Source organism: Battus philenor, unplaced genomic scaffold, assembly GCF_028537555.1.
Source record: "Battus philenor isolate CCGP_79_NKW_IND1 unplaced genomic scaffold, ilBatPhil1.0.hap1 SCAF_22, whole genome shotgun sequence".
Lineage (NCBI taxonomy): Eukaryota > Metazoa > Arthropoda > Insecta > Lepidoptera > Papilionidae > Battus > Battus philenor.
The window spans coordinates 1,466,104-1,486,656 of NW_027181685.1; the positions used below are offsets into that span (position 1 = coordinate 1,466,104).

At 35.5% G+C, this 20,553-nt stretch overlaps 1 protein-coding gene across 2 annotated transcripts in view; it reads right to left on the bottom strand.

The window, feature by feature from the left end:
- The window catches only part of kek5 (kekkon 5), a 151,973-nt gene that overhangs the window by 64,252 nt on the left and 67,168 nt on the right, over positions 1–20,553 (bottom strand). Inside the window, exon 1 of one of the 2 annotated variants that reach the window (XM_068767022.1) lies at positions 16,228–16,287. The exons of the other annotated variant lie outside the window; for it this stretch is intronic. The gene's annotated coding sequence lies outside the window, so the exon portion shown is untranslated. Of the gene's footprint in view, positions 1–16,227; positions 16,288–20,553 lie in introns of those variants that run through there. 2 annotated transcript variants of the gene reach the window in all.

The window sequence follows — 20,553 nt, forward strand, 5'->3', positions numbered from 1 at the left end:
TTTGCTGTTAGGTTTTTATGTTAGGTCCGTGAACTATAAAATTTACAGGATTCGAGTTTCCGAACCCGTATCAGTACTCGGCGAGAAGACGAGGAAGTCACAAAGGTAGTGGCCGCGAGATAGAAGCAGCGGGGCTCAACCAGCCAGCCCTCGAGGACACAAACCCAGCGCGACCCAGTTGGCTGGCAGAACTGGCGTATGTCTGGTCAGTGTTGTTGAAGTGTACTGAGTGAGGAGTTAAGTGTGGAAGGCAGCGTGGAGAGCTCAGTCCGTCCCCGCTTTGTTATTTATATGCCACCTCCTCCCCCACTACCACTTAGTCACGTGACCAATCACGTGGGCTATTTTTATTATACCCTCTCTTACGCGTAAGTTATATTTGCGATTTCACCTAATAGACTAGTGCCTCCACCAAGTCCCCCGGCAAACTTGTAATAATGGAGAGGAGGAAACATTAAATTGCTCTTTAACCCTTAAATGCATGGCTTATGTGTATAAATTAAAAATATATATATTTACCTTGCAGATAAGTACACTAAAATGCAGGGAAAAATAGAAAAAAATATGTATATAATATTTATGATACTTATTTTTTAAAAACCTTAAGTTGTAAATATACAACACTGCATTTACTTTTAAGTGTAGTACACATTTTACGTTTAAGTAGTATTTTGCAGATTTACACCATTATGCATTTAAGGGTTAAATATAGTTCCAATACCCGCGTGTCTTATTATTTCTAGCCGTTCCAACACGTCCATCCGCAATCCTTTGTTACAGGTATGCAGCACGTCATAGGAATGACAGTGCGGTAAACTATGTCCCGACTCTAATAAAAATAGAGATATATGTAAAAAACATTACAAAGGTGAACATATGGCATATTTGCTTTTAATCAATGGATAGTACACCCTTTACATAAATCTATGGTTTTAGAAATAGTAAATAACATGATATTATAGCAAGAAAAAGTTTTAAAAATATGGGCCACTACTTCGTCTCTTCTTTACAAACTAACGTCCAGAAGTAATTGGTCTGTTGTATAGAAAAAAATAGAAAAGTAGCTTAATTTGGCTTCTAGCTATTCAGCAAACAAAAGGCCATTGCGGGGAGGACTTTTTGACGTGATTGAGTATATAAAAACCGAAAAGAAAATCTCAAAGACTATATCGAAAAAAAACAGAGTTTTGAGAACTGAAAAAAGCGTATTATTTGACGTCGATAAGCTTCAAACCGATGAAACTGATTTGGAAGAATAAATAAGTAATTTATATATTATAAAAAAATTACTTTAGTTTTTGATCACAGTGTTATGTCGTGTACTATGAAAGCATATTACATTGATTAATCTAATGAAAAATAATATAAAAAGTGAAGTATTTTAATGAAAGTTATAAGAGATATCGATTTGACGTTGATTTATGGGACAACTTGAATATAGTAAATAAATGTATTTGTTTTTGTCTGTGTGTATATACAGACGTGTTAAATGTACAAGTACCTTCCGCCAGACAATGGGGCAAGCTAATAGGATAATCACGTCGGGGGCAGACTTCTCCCCTACAAAAGGACAGCGCTGTCGACAGTTTGACGTTTGCCTATAATTATCTATAACAATCTATTGTAGTACAACGTTGTCCGGTATTATTTTTAAATGAAATAATGTATTGTTTCTTACAGATACTTGACCGACAACATAAGTTCGCAGGATGCTAATGAAGAGATCCCCACGATGACCAGTCATCTCTAGGATAGGTCTATGCCCAGCAGTGGGCGCCTATGAAAAGAATAAGAACAGAATATCTGCTATGTATACCCTATTCCCCACTAAAACATGCGTAATTAAAACAAAAAAAAGCTTGTGAAGTGTTAGTATATGAACGATGGAGTCGCGGGAGTTTAGGGTGGGGGCCCTAAACTCCCATTAGCTTCGGCGACTCTGAGGCGGACGATGGTTCGACGTGGTCCCGAACCATCGTGATAGCACCACGAGGGTTTCGGGGGTAGCGTATCCACGCATACCCCGGGACGGGCTATCGAAAAATAGCACGGCGCGAGGGAAGACCGCGTGGCGATCCCTGACCGGGAGATACAGCGGTCCCCCGTTTAGCGCAGAGGGCGACCACCGGGGGGGGGTTTTAGTGGGTAGGAATCCCACATACCCCTGTCCTCCCCCCAGAGGCAGGGCATCTTGAATACCAGATTTCCCCAACCGAAAAAAAAAAATGAACGATGAACCGAGAGAGGTGCAATTGACAAGACCCACATGAGTTATTTGAGAAAAGACAGCTTTACGTTTGTCTATCTCCTTCTGAATGAATGTGAGTCGTGCGAAGGAGCGATTTACAGTACGCACATGAGATGAACAGACGACGTTCTTAAGGATGTAAGACGCCGGATGCAGACCGCTTCCAACTTGTCCTACTGGTAACATATAAAGGAGGCCTATCTTCACTAATGGACGTTCTAGATATTTTAACATACAACTTGACATAAGTCTACCTTCCCGTATTGAGATGTGAATGGTGAAACGGACAATGGCTTGATATACATGACGCACACGAGATATCAAAGAACAAAGACTCTACGTTTGGCACTAATCGGTGTAACATAACTCCTGAAGATGCCCCGTGGAGGGGTGAAACACGTGTTGAGTAATTTGACGGTGGCGGTTTTGTGATTCGCAGTGTTTGCCGCATACGCATTTATCAGCGGGTTGGCGGTGCACTTTATTGCATGACTACCACTGCATGTGCGGAAGTGGATAAATATTGGTCCTTTTTTTACTTAGGATGGACTTCCGCGAGGTAACGCCTGATTACATTAAATATATTTATAACTCTCTCACATACAAGCTCACTATAGCGATTGCTATATATATATATATAAAATATATGTTAAATATATTTTATAAATAATTTAATATTGGGTCGTCGCTACTCGTCACAGGTAGTATATAGTATCAAATAAGTTGTTACTGCGTAGGAAGACGTCGTCCGTCCTGTCCCCGGGTGCGCACTTAATGTCCCTATAAAGCCTTACGTAATTTTGTGAGGGTATTTCTACCCCCAAGGTCTTGTCTCTGTTGGGGTTCTATGACGGAATGCGTGCGTTTTATGCGAATCTAAACTTTGTTAGTAGATCTAGTTAAATTATTTAGCTTCGTCAGAATTCTTTTTGTATAAAGTTATAGATCTATCGCTGTTCAAAATAAAATAAGTATGTATATAATTTAATTAATTATTCTAAATAAATATGTTGCAAAAATGACAGGGTTTGAATTTGGAATCATTCTTTTTAAAAATTTCAGTCATAACTGCTGGACGTAGGCTTCTCAGGAGTCTTCTAGAAAAAACAGTTGAAAAAAGCCTTCATCCGATAGTAGTAGGCTTGTTCTATAGTTTTATGCGAGCATACAAAGGTATCACTAGACAAGAATCATATTTTATTATTGAGTGGATTAATCAAAAAAATAATAATTAAAAAATTACTTGCTAAGGTAAAGATTTTTAATCTGAAACAAAAAAACGTTTTGTGTATTTAGGAGGAAAAAAGTTAATGTAATTAAAATATATTTTGTCTTCTCTCAATACGATGTTTCATAACTTGGAAAATGATAGGCAAAAGTGATAGAGATAGTGTGTTCTTAAATATATAATACAACGGCAGCCATATCACTGATGGAGTCAAAATTCAAACCGGCGTTCGATTTTGACTTCTACACAAAAATTACTCAACATAAAATTATTGTAGCTGTAATAGCCAGTAGACCGGAGCGTGACATAAAAATATATAGTATATGTGTGTGTGTGTGTGTATTTATATATTTATATATATATATATATTAGAAGTTTTGCTGCTAATCGGAAACGAGGTAATCTGCAGAAGAACTAAGATTTCAACAACTGATAGCCGTTTGGGCCGGAATGTTCTCAAGGGGTGACCACGAACTGGTGGTCACAGCGTGGGTAGGCGCTCCCCGCTATGTGGTCAGACGGCACAGTTAAGATCGCGTCGGCCTATACCTTGCAGTGATCATCCATTGGTTTATATAATTACTAGCCGATCCCGCAAACGTTGTTTTGCAAAAAAAAATAATGTTTTTAATTTACAAATAAAAAATAAGGGTTGATCGTAGAGGGGTGAAAATTTAGGGTTGTATGTATTTTTGTATGCTGTATCATAAAAAAATAAAAACAAAAGAATTCGTCAAAAAATTTTTAGGGTGAACATCACTGAGGGGTATGGAAAATAGATAGTAGCCGATTCCCAGACCTACTGAATACGCGAATAAAATTTGGTAAAAATCGGTCAAGCCGTTTCGGAGGAGTACGGTAACTAACATTGTGACATGGAAATTTTATATATTAGATTAATCTACATCTTTCCTAACAAATACAATAATTTAGTATTTTATATTTTATTAGGGTAAGTTTTAATATCTTTACGTTAATGTTTTGTTATAAATGAGTCGCCTGAACTGACATATGCCTTCCCCATATTACTCCAGAGTTCTCTATCTCGGGCTCAAATGATCATAAATTTTTCACAACTATCAAGTTGTCATCACCCCATCTTTTAGTTGGTGTGTCTTTGGTACTTTTCTTGTGAAAATTAATCCATTTTGTAGTATTTTGTGATCCCTTAACTTCTTGTGGTCTTGATATCTGATACTCCTACTTCCAAATAAACTAATAAATGCTTAACAATAACTTTGTCTTATAAGTATTGTTAGAAGCAGAAAGAAACTCCACAACACACTTCATCAGATATAATCTAAATGAAATCAAAATCAGGCGACACCACTTCCAAGGATTCTTGTCATTTAAATATATTCGTTCAAGTATTTTCCGTCAATTTATATTTAATGCGTTTTGAATTATTAAATTAATTTTATTAAACAATCTAATTCCGTCAATTACAAATGAATTAGAAACTTTTTGCAGTCGAAACTTTGGTACAGTTAGTTTTTCACGGTGCTTTATATACACTATGGATGTTTCCTGTTTTTTGAGTATATGTTTATACAAATATTGATGTTTTTACAAATCTCAATAATCATTTGTAAGTTCGAGTCACAAATCACGACCTCTGCTTTAGACGTGCCGATCAGTGACTTTGGTTTTGTGTTTAATGGAATCAGGCGTTACCTCGCGGAAGTCCATCCTAAGTAAGAAAAGGACCAATATTAAGCCACTTCCGCACATGCAGTGGTAGTCGTGTAATGAAATGCAGCGCCCGCCAGCCCGCTGATAAATGCGTATGCGGCAAACAATGCGAATCACACAACCGCCACCAACAAATTACTCAACACGTGTTTCACCCCTCCACGGGGGCTAAGGCTAGCATATAAATAACAAGCGGCGACGGACTGAGCTCACTCTGTGTTTGGCACTAATCGGTGTAACATAACTCCTGAAGATGCCCCGTGGAGGAGGGAAGTGGCTAAATATTAGTCCTTTTCTTACTTTAGTTTTGTGCTAATTTTGTCCTTTCAGATTCGACATCGCAGTAAAATTCCGAGCACAGCACTCTCTATTACTCTCCAATTTACATGAATATTCGACTAATATTTTTAAGTTAGATAAGTTAGGTAACGCTAATGCTATGGTTGCGTCAAAGGGTACGTTAAGTTATAAGTAGGGCACAACGGCATCGTTTGCGGCGAGCCAAGTATCCGCGAAGTACTAACAGAGCTTCAAACTTACAGGGGTTGTACCTTGTTAAAAAGTTTAATGATACATACGGCTCCGAACTTTGAATTTCGAATGTTCTAGTTTTGAATACGCACACGTTTTATTCCAGTCGTCTAAAATTCAATAACTATGTAGAAAACAATTCCACACAGTTTTTATATCTAATACTACAATGTTATATATTCGTATTTATATTTATATATCTGTGATAATAATAAAAAGTAAGATGTAATTGTCATTTAAAACCGACGAGTGCCACGTCAAAAAAATAAAAGCCTTTGTGCTTGTAAATCGTCGATTGACCATGAGAAGCCTTGCTGATAGTGTCGGAATATCATCTGACTCAGTTCAAACCGTTTTAAAGGATGTTTTGTTTCGATGTTATGCTCCATTGGTTCTTTAAGAACTTGCTAAAAACTCGACTCGTATAACATAACCACCGTATTCGCCTGATTTAGCTCTGTGCGTCTTCTAGATATTCAGCGAATTCAATAGGCTAACACATCCCCACGTTTTGACACAATTGATGATATAAAAACCTAATCGAAGGCAGTCTAGAAGGATGTATCAGACTGGAAAAAGCATTGGGAAAATTTCGTTTTATCGAACTTTGAAGAGGATGTAATTAATTTGGAAGATTATACATTAAATAAACCCGAAAGTAATGTCGTTTCTATCTACATATTTTAAATAAAAACCGATCGATTTTTACCGCTCCTGCATTGATTTTGTATACTACAATGCATATTGTTGATTAGAATTAAAAACTTGTTAAAAATGTAGTCATGTGAATTTAACTAAAGAAAGCGACATTACTTTCCGGTCCTCCTAATAAATAATTTTCATTTTAGAACATTTTTTTACTTACTATGTATATTTATTTCCTTGCATTCACCGCGCTTAGGCAGTTAGAAGAGATATTGCCGCAATTTGATATAAAACCTTCTTTTTGGTGCTACTCATGTGACAGCCTTCGATTGTTATAATTGATAACAAGTAAGTACATTTAAATGAGTATTTACAAATGTAAATAAAATTTATATTGCACTTAATAACGACTGATTATAAAAAATTAAAATTTATCATGATCAGTTACTGAAAATCAACGCCGTAGTTCTATGGGAATAGGCACGAATCGATCTTCTAGTAAAATTAATATTCATTTTATTAATAAAAAACGGCATTTTAACGGCCAATTAATGCCAAGGTCGAATAGCTTAACATAAGCGCTAGTGATGGACTGATGCAAGTAATATATACATTTTTATCGATGTTATTTAAAAGTATCTATGATGGAATTTGAAATTCCCTGGCATAGAACAATATTCCTTATGAACAATATTCCTTTAGCAGTAGTTTGTTGTTTAAAATGAGTTCGTGTTGTCTGTGCATCTTGGAAAGGGAGAATTAATAATTCACCCTGAGAATAATGTGTTGAAGGAATGCGTCAAGAATCAATATAAGATAGTATCAGTGTAGTCGACGTTCGTCGACGACGCCACGTTTGGACGGATTGACGAGGCAATTTATTTCTTTATTTACTTTATTGGAGATAGACAGTAACAAAAGGCAGTAAGAAAGTACAAACTTAGAAGCTTAGAAATATAAAATTAGTTACAATTGTTACCTTATAACTATCTCACTGAGAACATATAATGATTTATAGTCAAACAATGAAAAAACAAATAAAAATAAAAACATTACTTAACAAGGATCAAAGACTATGGTTTATATATTTATATTATGTTTGTTTATATATTTATTTTATATTAATATTATGGTTTAAATTGATATTTGGTTTTTACGATATACCGCGTAAACTAATTTGTAGAAAGCAAAATCGGAAGTAGCTGTCGAAGGAGCCACGCTCGATGTGATAGACGATTATATACTTGAGACAAACCGTCCTGCTTGTTAAGTACAACGTAGAGAAAGAGTATTTAATGGAATCAGGCGTTACCTCGCGGAAGTCCATCCTAAGTAAGAAAAGGACCAATATTTAGCCACTTCCGCACATGCAGCGGTAGTCGTGCAATAAAATGCATCGCCCGCCAGCCCGCTGAAAAATGCGTATGCGGCAACAATGTGAATCACACAACCGCCACCGCCAAATTACTCAACACGTGTTTCACCCCTCCACGGGGCATCTTCAGGAGTTATGTTACACCGATTAGTGACTCTTGTGGTTGTGCATTTTATTGCACGACTACCACTGCATGTGCGGAAGTGGCTAAATATTAGTCCTTTTCTTACGTAGAGAAAGAGTTTACTTGCCGAATCCAACTCAGATATACAGCGTTCAGGAAGCTTCGAAACATCTCGTTCAAAATACCGCTTGAAGAAGGTCTTTAACCAATGTGTGTTGCCGGTGATGACATACGGATCCTATATGTGGTCACTTGCGACAGGCCTCGTGAGAATGCTCAAAGTCACCTCAAGGAGACCAATGGACAGAGCTATGGTCGGAGTTACACTGCGAGATCAGAAATGAGGAGATGGTAGCTCGAATAATTGATCGAGCAAGATATGGCCATTGGAACCGAAAAGTTCTCTAGAGTGACCACGATCCGGTAGCCGCGGCGTGGATAGGTCCCCCAGTAGGGGAACTGACGACTTAGTCAAGCTCATAGGAAGTAGAAGAATGTTAGGACCGATCATTGCCGATCTTTGGGGAAGCTTATGCCTTGCAGTGGGCATCTATCAGTTGAAAAGAAGAAGTAGAAAGTCAAAAGCGACAACACTATTTTGCATATTGGCGTCTTATCTATACAGTGATTGGTAAATAGTTTAAAGGTAAACATTTCTGATTGTTATAAAGAGGTTAAAATATCTTTAGGATAACACTCCTAGATTAGAATTTAAAACTAAAAACAAATAGAGAACATGAGATATTGACCTCGGCTCGGTCCATTGAACTCCTATATTCCCTTCAACAGAAGGCATATTTTCCAACAAAAACAATTATAAAAGCAAACAGTTATTAATATACTCGAATCCGATGTATATCTACCTTTGAAAAGTAAAATGTAAACGATAACACACCGAAATAACGAAGGTAGGTATGGAAAAATACGAAAGGAAATAAGGTATGCAAAGTATAAATTGTAATGAAGGTAAAGTACAAAACAAATAGGGGCCAATTTTTCGACAGTGAAAAGGTCCGGGCGTTGAAAGGGTTGCGCAAACAAAGAAATCGGACGCGACGGAGCCTTCCGGCTGCGATAGCCCGGCTGGAACAATCGCGCAGCTCGCATCCTTGATAATTAGGAGTATACGTAACTAACTATTGACACTTTTTATTATTCGATCAAATACACACACAATACAACGCTATTTAACAGAATAACACTATAGGAAAAGAGTATAGTGTTTTTGATTTATCGAAATGTTTATATAAAACAACGGCTATTTTCAACAAATCAGCATTCAGACCTAGTGGTAAATCACTAAATAAAATGTTAAAATAATTGACGATTCAAAAATATTTGTAAATGACTACCAAAAATAGATATATAGTATCGACCGATCAAATATCTGTCACAAAGGTGACCGCCAGGAAAGAAAAGGCGAATTCCACGATCGAGCCAGTCGGGGCTGACGGTGCGACATCAAAATCGTGCAGATGATGTAATCAAGGTTAAAAGAATTCATTTTGGAGAGAGTTGAGAAGTAAGTAATATTTTTATTAGAATCAGAGAACAGTACAATGATCTCAAATTAGTCGAAGTTTGTGTTTTAAAAAGGCGTCTGTCAAAAATGCTTAAAAAAATACCCTCACAGCCATATGTAAACTGTGAGGGTCATTATATATATGCGCATATAAGAGATACAGTTTGAATATATACATTTGTTCTAACGAACACCCCCTTAATCTTCTTGCAGGTGAAATTTCATGAAATACCTAGTCTCTACCAGTGTTCTCTACCAGTCGATTGGAATATTCGAAATTTTTGAAGACATATTCGAAAGCAACGACTACTAATAATATAAAGTTAAAAATCTACCCAGTTTTTTTTTTGTTCTACTGCAATATGTGGCTAGGGCAGGGACGTTACGTTTCGGGTGATTAATTTTTCGAGAACGAATATAGTCGAAGTGAAAATCGATAATTATATCGATTGTGTGGCAGCACATCACTAGAGATCGCGTGTCCCGTCACGTTACCTAAATCGTTTCCAGCCTACAACAAAGCGGCTTTAATTAGTGTTTAAAATTCTCCTCTTAATGAGCAACATGAAAGGTAACTGTTAAACACTTATAAATCTTAAGTTTACTGCCAATGGATAAAACCCTGATTGTTTTTGATTAAAATATATTTGTGTTACTTGTGTCTTTTGTCCACATACCCTCGATCTTCCAACATAAATGAGGAGAGGAACCAAAGTAGAACCAATCACCGATGTCAATAACGTGCTTAGAACGGATGACCAGTTTCGCTTGCAGCAAGGAGTCGAAGAACATCACATCACTTATGGACAACGAGGAGAGTCGCGGCATCACTCTACAGTAATGCAGGAGAGTCATAGGAGAGACCATTAAAAGGAACAAGTAGGCAAAATAATAACTGCATAAGACTAGTCTAAATAAATAGTTAAATCTGTGATAAATGTAAAGGAAAATAGAAAAGAATTATAAATGTAATAAAGCAAAACCAGAAAATGTAAACTTGTAGTATTCTGGTGGGAAGACGACGAAAGAGTGAACGATGAAAGGTGATGAATTAAACTGAAAAAAACGGCCTCTCTTTAATTACGAATGAGTGGACAGTGTCTTAATTTACTTTATAATGTTTTAAATAATTTCAATAATTTTCCGTACTCATCTTTCGTCCCTTTCAATCTCTTTCATTCTTTTCTATAATTTCCTTCACATTATCTTTCATTCATTTCCATACATTCCTTCCATACACCGTCTCAGTTCCTTCGCCTTCTTCTTCTTCTTTTATTATTATTTACTCCTGTTTATTTTTTAGCATCTGTATCATACTCAATTTACATTTCTAATATCACAGCTATTTTATCACTTTTAAATATAGGCCAAACTTAAAAAAGACGTCTTGATCTTTTTCCTCTTAACACTTATAAACCATCAAGCGACAAGTAGCACTAATGTGTACAAACTTACACCATGTCCAGAAAACTTAGAAAAGCATATCGTTGAAGCCCATTGAATTTCACTCGTGACGAAACAGGAAATGAGTAGTCACGTTGATATCAAATTGTCCAATACGTGGAACAAATTTTCGTTGGTGCCTCTGTTATTCGTATGTCTTCGCGTTAGATATCATTACTATATTTTTATATTCTTTATATGCGAAACATTTGAACTCTGTTTCGTTAAAAAATATTTATATACAATAAGCAATAATTGAATGTATCTTCTTTTATTTCATCTTTCTTTTTATATACCTGTAAAGTGAGAATTGAGTTACGTACAGAAGTATTCATTTAAGATTACTTTGCACTTTGGATAATTTGCAATGGCCATTTCTATGTCGTATAAATACCAAAGATTCCATATTTGAAAGTAAAATCATACTGCTATATCTACATCTAGAAGGAGGACAACAATCTTGTTAAGTTCGCTGAAAGAAACTGGATATACGCCATCAAATGGTCTTATTGGAAGTGTCAAGGGAAAGCCTATATCTAGAAACGCGTCCTGATCCTATAACGAACTCAAGTTTAAACTACAACGTGAACAGATAAACTTATTAAATTCGATCAAGGAATCCGGATACAGGTAACCAACTGGTCCTGTTGGAAGTGGAAGTCCAACAGTGGATACATATACGGCTGAAATGATCTTGAAACGTGCAATGATCTATGAAGAACCCATTACAAACTTAATTTTTTTATGATTGGCAAAACATTTGACTTTGGTCTCGCCTGATGTTAAGCATTCTACGATGCGACATGATTGTCTAGAAGAAACCTATTCACTCTTGACTATGAGACTTCTAAGTTAAGATTTTCCGGTAACAATGACGGAAGGTTGTACAGCTCCTTGACTGTTCGCACTATAAAAGTATTAGCGAAACGCTTAGTGCGGGTGGAAGGAATTTCAACCGTGTAAAGATATCTTGTCCGATGGAAGAAAGGAGGTGGGGGAATTATTAGGTGTAATTCAGCTGCATACTCTCCAAAATGCAAATTAATTTCAAAAGTGTGGGATGGATACATCCTACGCGACCTGAATGGAAAATCTTCAAAAATTGCCGTCGTATGGGACGTGATAATCATGTTTTCTATCTGTTCTCTTGTCCAACTCTTCTAGGATGTCTTCTGAAGCATCTGATCGTAGAACAGAATTAAGAGAATGACTCTTACTACCCAAGGGTTATATACATACATCATCTAATAGATTCAGGCGTTATCTTGCGGAAGTCCATCCTAACTAATAAATGGACTAATATATAGCTACTTCCGCTATGCAGCAGCAGTCGTGCAAAGTGCACCGCCCTCCAGCCCGCTGGTAAATAAGTAAACAATGCGAAACACAACTACCACCGTTAATTCACTCCACACTTGTTTCACCTCTCCACGGGGCATCCTCAGGAGATGTTACACCGACCAGTTATTGTAACGGCGTTAGGTTAATTTTGAAATTAATTTTTTCGTTCGTATAACATAAGTCATTGTCAAATAAGAAATGGATTCCAGTTCTAACACATAAAGCCTGCCCAAGGTTTTAAAGGAACCATCAATCTCGGTTACTAAAAATGAAGTTTAGACTAAGTTTTTAGGCCTTCTCTTCCCGACTTCCCGACTCTTACTAAACAGCTGAAACCAACACCTTCGTCTCCTAATCCTAGAATGTAGCAGTCCAAGTTGAAGCTTCCTAGGGTGTCCTCATGTTTCGCTAGAAAGAATATCTAGGTCAAGAGACCTCAGCGCCCTTTCCCTCTCACATCCAGAATCCGCAAATGACACATGGGCAATAGTGTAAGAGAGATAAAAAAAAACAAGACAAGACGCACACGAGATGACTGCGAACTAGTTTACTTACTCCGCTGGCTCAGTGACCCAAAGTGGGTCTTAGCCTCCGAAGCGAGAGACTTCCACTTTCCTCTATCTTGCGCCATCGTCTGCCATTGGTTGACATTCAATTCGCGCAAGTCTGCCTCAGCGCTATCGATCCAGCGATACCTGGGTCTACCCACTGGTCTTCGACCCCTCGGTTTTTCCAGGTACGCTACCTTCACGCTCCGATCCGATCCCATTCGCTCCAAGTGACCAAGCCAGCGGATTCCTTGAGCTTTATATTCGCCAATGATATTTGGATGTGCTACTATAGTCTCAATTTCGGCATTCTTTCGGAGCCTCCAAGATCCGTCTTGATTTCTCGCTGGTCCCAAGATCTTCCGCATGATTTTGCGTTCGGTCACTAGCAGTTTTTGTTCTTCTTTCAAAGTGACTTTGAAAATGACTGCGAACAAACGCTCAAATCACAGGACGTAACTAGCATATGCGCACACTATAATAAAATAGTCTAAATAGAGAAATACATGCATTTAGACTCAACAAGCCACCTATACAGTCGCCACGAACAATGTTATTAATATTTACACTAACTGGAGTATCAACATGGCGGTTTCTCAATTATCTCGGTACAGTCTTACACATAAATGTTTTGCGTTCGAATTTAATTAGTTCTTAACTGTGATCTTTTTTATAATTAAATACAATTTAAATATGGACCTTATTACTGGCCAGAATGAACAAATATTGAATTTGGAGCGTGCACCTTCAATGGAATATAATTTTAATAATAATAGTTCAACTACTGTTCGTCCAAAAGCTTGAAATCAACAAAGGTCTCTTTCCATAGCAAAAAAAAATATCCATTTAATATAAAGGATTTTTAAACCAGTTCCAGTTTAGTTGTGGGTTCTTTTCCGATCAGGGTGCGTTTGAAACGCTCCTAAAAACAGGGCCATAAAAAATGACAGTATATATACAATACATCCAGGAAGGGCTGCAACATGGCAGATGTTAAGTCCAACACCTGACGCCATACATATCACTTACATTATGCGAAGCTCTACTTATATAGCTTTCATTATAAAATTAGAGTATTTATTGTTGAAATAAGTTTAAATGAAATAAATACATTTAAAAATCTTTTAAGTTAAACGGTTTTTTGATACCCATATTGTGGTGGTTGTGGAAAAATATGTACCCAGTCCGCCATATTGGAACGGCGTCCATCTTGAATTTTAAATTTTGACATAATCATCGTGTTTTATTAGTGTAGTGTCCCTTTCATTTGATACCCATATTAAGGGGGTTAAGGATAAATATGTAATCCGCCATTTTGTATCGGCGGCTATCTTAGATAGATAATGTTATTGATTTTATTATATTGTATTGTCATCTAAATTAAATATGTGTACCAAATTTCAGATCAATCTGACAACGGGAAGGTGCTTAAATTTCAATTTCTAATTTTGACCCAAATAAATAAACAAATAAATTTGGTACGGGTTACCGTTTAAAAACGAAATCTAAATCAAAACATTCTTTATTCGATTAGGCTATTATTACTTTGGAATCGTCCATCAACATAAAATGTCGCCATTGTTGTCCTTACAGGAAGCTACCACTGGCTGGGAAAGCAGTTCTGCTGAGAGCCGGCGAGAAACTCAACAGTTGCTCTTTACAAATATGGTTTTATAAAGAGTGCGCGACAATGATCTTCCTAGTGAACATCACTATAGTATTCTTGGATACAATAATATACTAATTTCAATAATTTTTTTTTAATTTTTCGGTTTTATATCTCTCCAGTGGCAGATCTGAAATTTATTGTGTAATTTTATTGTACATACGTATACCTTGTGTCATAAGCGGTTTATTTAATTTTTGAAGGCGGAAACAAGGAGTACACAACCTTTTTTTTATTCCTTGTATTAACAGTATCTTTAACTGTTTTTAAAATAATTTTGTATGTATATATATATATACCAATAAATATATATATATATGTATATGTATATGTATATATATATATACAATCGTAATAATATCAACTTTACTAAAAAAAACTTCTGACAAATAAATCCCAAGATATGTAAAAATAATATTACTTTTCAGTAACATACATAAAGACGTAAATCTAAATGAGTACCAATATTATCTTATCTATATAATATATAATAAAATATTACTATAAAATTCATATATTCGATCTTTAACCTTTTTTTAATTATTTTTTACTCCCCTCTCCTTCGCGATTTATTATATTTGTAGAGAAGAATCAGAAAAAACTCCACAACAACACATATTTTTAACAACAGTTTAACAATACAGGTGTACGGACTATATATATTAAACTTTAATAAGCTTTAGTATATTTTCTTTAGTCGCGTGTATTATCAGAGAAATTGTATTTAAAGGAAATAATTGCCCGAATAAACCGAAACATTTCGCATAGAAATAAATTATAATACAACATAGGAAAGTCAGTCATTTTACAAGTAACTTTATATATTAAAAATACTTCGTAATTTCACCTCATTAAGCTCTAAGTTAAACCAATGTGTATGTACCTACCTGATGCAATTATAATTAGTTACAATAAAAACAAGATACTGTGGGTTCTGACTCGAAATGAAACACCACTGGTTCACAAGGAGTCCTTTATTCACAAATCAGATGGTCACCCTACTTCAACATAAAGTATACTTTCATTTAGTCCAAAGTACTCTTCCAAATCGCTCAAGGAATCACTGTCCAAATAACTTGCCAAATAGTCTCTACGTATCACTGATCGTAGATCTTACACCTATTTATACTACGGATAAGGTTCTAGTAAGTTCGAGATAGCACTCGGTTAGAATTTCCGAGAACCGTACACAAAAATCTAGGTTACGCATGTTTACGGCACTTCTTATCCTAGGGTGCCGTGTTTATAGTTTAGAGTGTTCTGTAACTCGCGCTTTGTAACAATACGTTACAAAAAATGTGGAGAACTATTTTGAAACACAAATCTATTGTAAGTCCTGTAGTTTTGCCGAAAAAAATAATGCTTTTAATTTACAAATAAAAAATAAGGGTTGATCGTAGGGGGGTGAAAATTTAAGGTTGTATGTATTTTTGTACGCTGTATCGTAAAAAAATAAGAACATAAAATTTCGTCAAAAAATTTAAAAAAAAAATTAAGTGTGAACAACCCTTATCACTTAGGGGTATGGAAAATAGATAGTAGCCGATTCTCAGACCTACTGAATACGCATATGAAATTTGGTAAAAATCGGTCAAGCCGTTTCGGAGGAGTACGGTAACTAACATTGTGACATGGAAATTTTATATATTAGATATTACATTATTCGAATCGGCGACCTACGATCGCATGTCTCAGTCCTTTACTTTAGTCTGTATGTTACATTATTTATTATGGAATGTATATTTAGTAATTAGTAATAATACTAAGACTAGGCCTTCCCCTAATATAGCCTCCGGTCTTCCGCTGACCGCGTCCAGCGAAACCACACTGGTCGCCACTAAATACTTACATTGCTATAAATTACCTGGATTATTGTTTTCTACTTTCTCGTAATTTATAATGGAAGTCACAAAGGTAAGATGACTTCCTTTGTTTTCTTTCTTTATAGTATTCCATTTATTACCTGGAAAGAAATAAAAAATTGTTACTTTCAAAATGAAATACAAAAGTAAGTGCCTCTAAGAGAAAAAACAAAAAGAGAAAAATATTGAACAAGGATATTACAATGCTGGTGCTTTTTACAAAAGATTTCAATATAGCCTCTTTACATCGTGTACTTTGGTAGATATAAAAAATTTAATTGTCATTACGCGTAATTCTTCTTCAGAAATAGTTATCTAGTCTATAAAAGATTTAAATTACTTAATGTATGGCTAAATTCTACCATTGGAAAGAGACAATCGGCTAATTTCGGCTATTTTCATTATCTCTGTCCCATACACTGTTTGTATTTCGTGCGACAGAGATAACGCTCTACGAAGCCGAAATTAACCGATTGTCTCTTTCTAAGTGTCGATGTGCAATATTTATCGGCGTGTATTGTACGTTGTCGTTGACTGTACAGCCCATAGACGCATAAAGACAGGTCTGCCTCAAAAATATCCTTGAGATATATCATAATCTTCACGCCTGGCATCCTGGTGACAGCATGGTACGTAGAAGACGCTGCTGCCCATCCTCTATCAACTTCTTTATAAGCAGTGGCAATCCTATATAATTAATGCACGAAGTATGAATTATATTAGATCGTAAATCTTTGAAATCGAATCCGCGACGTATACAAAAATATATTTTCAATATTTAATGGAATCAGGCGTTACCTTGCGGAAGTCCATCTTAAGTAAGAAAAGGACCAATATTTAGCCACCTCCGCACATGCAGTGATAGTCGTGCAACAAAGTGCCCCTCCCGCCAGCCCGCTGATAAATGCGTTTGCGGCAAACAATGCGTATTACACAACTGCCACCGTCAAGTCACTCAACACGTGTTACACCGATTAGTGCTAAACTCTGTGTTTGGCATTTATTTACGCCTAATCATCCTGTATACTGTATTTTTATTACAGTATTCTATTGGTATTTATATAGAGTAGTTAAAATTGATTGAACATCAACCTTTATTCTGTATAAGTTTGTCGGTATTTATATAGAGTGGTTAAAATTGATTTTATATCACTTTTTATACTGTAAAAGTCTATCGATATTTATATAGAGTAGTTAAAATTGATATTATATCACTTTTTATACTGTATAAATCTATCGGTATTTATATAGAGTGGTTAAAATTTGTTGTATATAGTTTCTACTGTCATTACTGTATAAGATTTTTTCTTGTTTATGATATACAAGTAACTTTTGATATTTTTTAGTTTGTATACACTTTTGTTGTGTTTATGTAAATAAAAATTTTTTTAATCAAAAACCTTGTACGACACATTTCCAGTGACACGAATAAATAATAAAAACAATTCTACGATAAGTCATATGAAATGTAACGAAAATGAAATTAGTGTATATTGTAGACGACTGTACTTGGTGTGTAAGATTATCTTACGGGTCATACGTAGGAGCACTCAATATGGTAATGCGTTTAATCATAGCTGCATTGTGAAGAGGGACACAAACGATGCACAAAGGATGATATCTTCCGGGATAATACGCTTTCGAACGATCTCCTTTTACGGCGGACCGTCTTTACAAAGCACTAGCTTTGACACGCGACTTTATCCATAAATTTTGTCTTTATTCTAATGTCAACCAGATATGAATTCCAAAATTTACATAAATTATTAAGTCATACACAGCTCGAACATGACGTTTTCAAAATTCTCTTATTAGGCAAATAAATACAGTTCTTATCACTGTTGCCGGGTTGGTGTCGATTTAATCATTTTGAGATAAACGAACCAAATCAAATATTTATCTTTTTAATCGATATTTGACTAAAAAATATTATGTATATATAACGACCGACATGAGGTCAATGTCCGAACTATAGCTGCATGTAAACAAAGTGCATGTAAACGCGTCCTTACCTACTCATTACAAAACAATTAATTGTGCATATATATATATATATATATATATATATATATATATATATATATATATATATATATATATATATATATATACATTAGCATAATACGTGACCCTATAATATATTTATTGGTATTATTAACCATAGTCATAGAAAATAGATTGCGATGGTATGGCCAGATTCAACGAAAACCAGATGACCACGTGGTAAAAACTGCCTTAAACCTCCCAGATTTTCCAAGAGGGAGAGGGCGTCCAAAAGCTACGTGGTGGTCTAATATCAGAAAGGAACTGGAAACCCTTCAACTTGATGCAGAGACAACCCAGGATAGAGTGGCCTGGCGCAAATTGATAAGGAGACCCGACCCCAAATAAAGGGAAAAGGGAAGGAAGAAGAAGATTAACCATAGTCATTTATGATAATCACTTGTGTGCGTTAAGTACAGAATATAATATAGCAAGGAAACTAGAATTAAGTAAACAAAGTACTTTCCTTTATCTATGTCGTTGGTGCATCTAATGGCTCTTTTTTTGTGAACGAACTCTAACTGTTACTCAAATGACATTAGGAAAGGTGGCAGAGCAAAGTGTGCCTACCAATGTGTGTTTCCGGTGATGATATATGAATCCGAGAACTGGTCACTTATGACGAGATTCATAAGACTCATGATCACCTAGAGAGCAGTGGTGAGGGCTATGAGTTTTGCTGCGAAATCAAATCAGAAATGGGATTTACAGATGAAGAATTGTCCGAAGTGGCAATGATCGGTGTATATCTCTCATGCAATCGATGGTCGTTATGATCAAAAAGTCAGATGGACTGACGTCATAGTTTATAATCTCACGATAACACCCTATGCCTTGTAAAAGGCGTCTATCGGTTGAAAAGACAAACAATCTTGAATAATAATAATAATAATAATTGTGGAATGATTTACCGCTGACAATAATACGTGAAAAGTCACTACCTATTTTTAAGAAAATGGTTAAAAATTATTTACTAGATATATGATTATTTATACCTTCATTCATTACTTTTTCTTCCTCTGTTTCTTTATTTTATCCGAGGCAAGTGCGATCCAAATCAGTTTGATGTTTTTATTTATTATTGTATTATATTTATAATGTGTATTAAAACTTTTTTATTATAAGTTTATATGTTATATACGTATGTATTTATGTTTTAGTGTGTATGTCTATGTATGTTTATGTATATGTGTTTCTTTTTTGTACACGTGAAGAACCCTTTATAAGTACTATTATCTTTTCCTTACTATGGTTGTCTGTAAGAGATTGCCTTGTGTGATAAGACCGCCCATTGTACTTTTCTGTATATTATTGTATCTGTATATTATGTATATTATCGTGTACAATAAAGAAAATTAAATAAAATAAAATAAAAAGATAATCTTTACAAAGTAAATAGATTCGCAAAGATTTAGAAGAAGTTGATCCATATATATATAACTGTGCTATATACTTAGTCTTGCCATAAATATTGTTATAAAGAAAAGCACGATTTTTTTTTTATACGTAACATTTATTCCTTTCATAGTGAGTTAGTTTAATACATCAATATATAACTATTAAAAATATACAATGTTTATTCGAAGTGGTCTCCATTGGCTGCAATACAGTCTTTTAAACGTTGAGGCCAGTTATCAATAGCAGCACGAACTCTTTCTAGAGGAAAATTCTTCACTGCCAACCGAATGGATCGTTTTAGGGACTCCAAATTATCATGGCGTTTAGAGCAAGCCTTACTTTCTAAAACTGACCATAAATCATAATCCAATGGATTTAGGTCAGGACTTGACGACGGCCAGTTTTCAGTGCTGATAAAGTCCGGAACGTTAGTTTTCAACCAAGATTGGGTGGATCGAGCTCTATGACCCGGTGCCGAGTCTTGTTGAAAGCACCATTCTTTGTTATTGAACATGGTGTTAGTTAAAGGCTTAACTACCGTCTCAAGAATGGTATTTTGATAAACTTGTGCCGACGTTTTAATACCTTTTTCACAAAAATATGGCTCAGTCACCCCTTCATAGCTAACACCCCACCAAACCATCACTGAAGTGGGATAATGCCCACGTTGTACTCTGTTTACTAATTGCGAAGCTTCTTTAGAGCTTCCAGCATAAATACGGTCATTTTGTTTATTAAAATACTGCTCAATTGTAAAAATTTTCTCATCCGTAAACAAAATTTTTTTGTGACCTCCCTTTGCGTACCGCTTAAGTAGTTGTTTGGATTTTACCACCCTATTCTTCTTTAAATTATCAGTTAAGAAGTGACCAGTACGTCTCTTATAG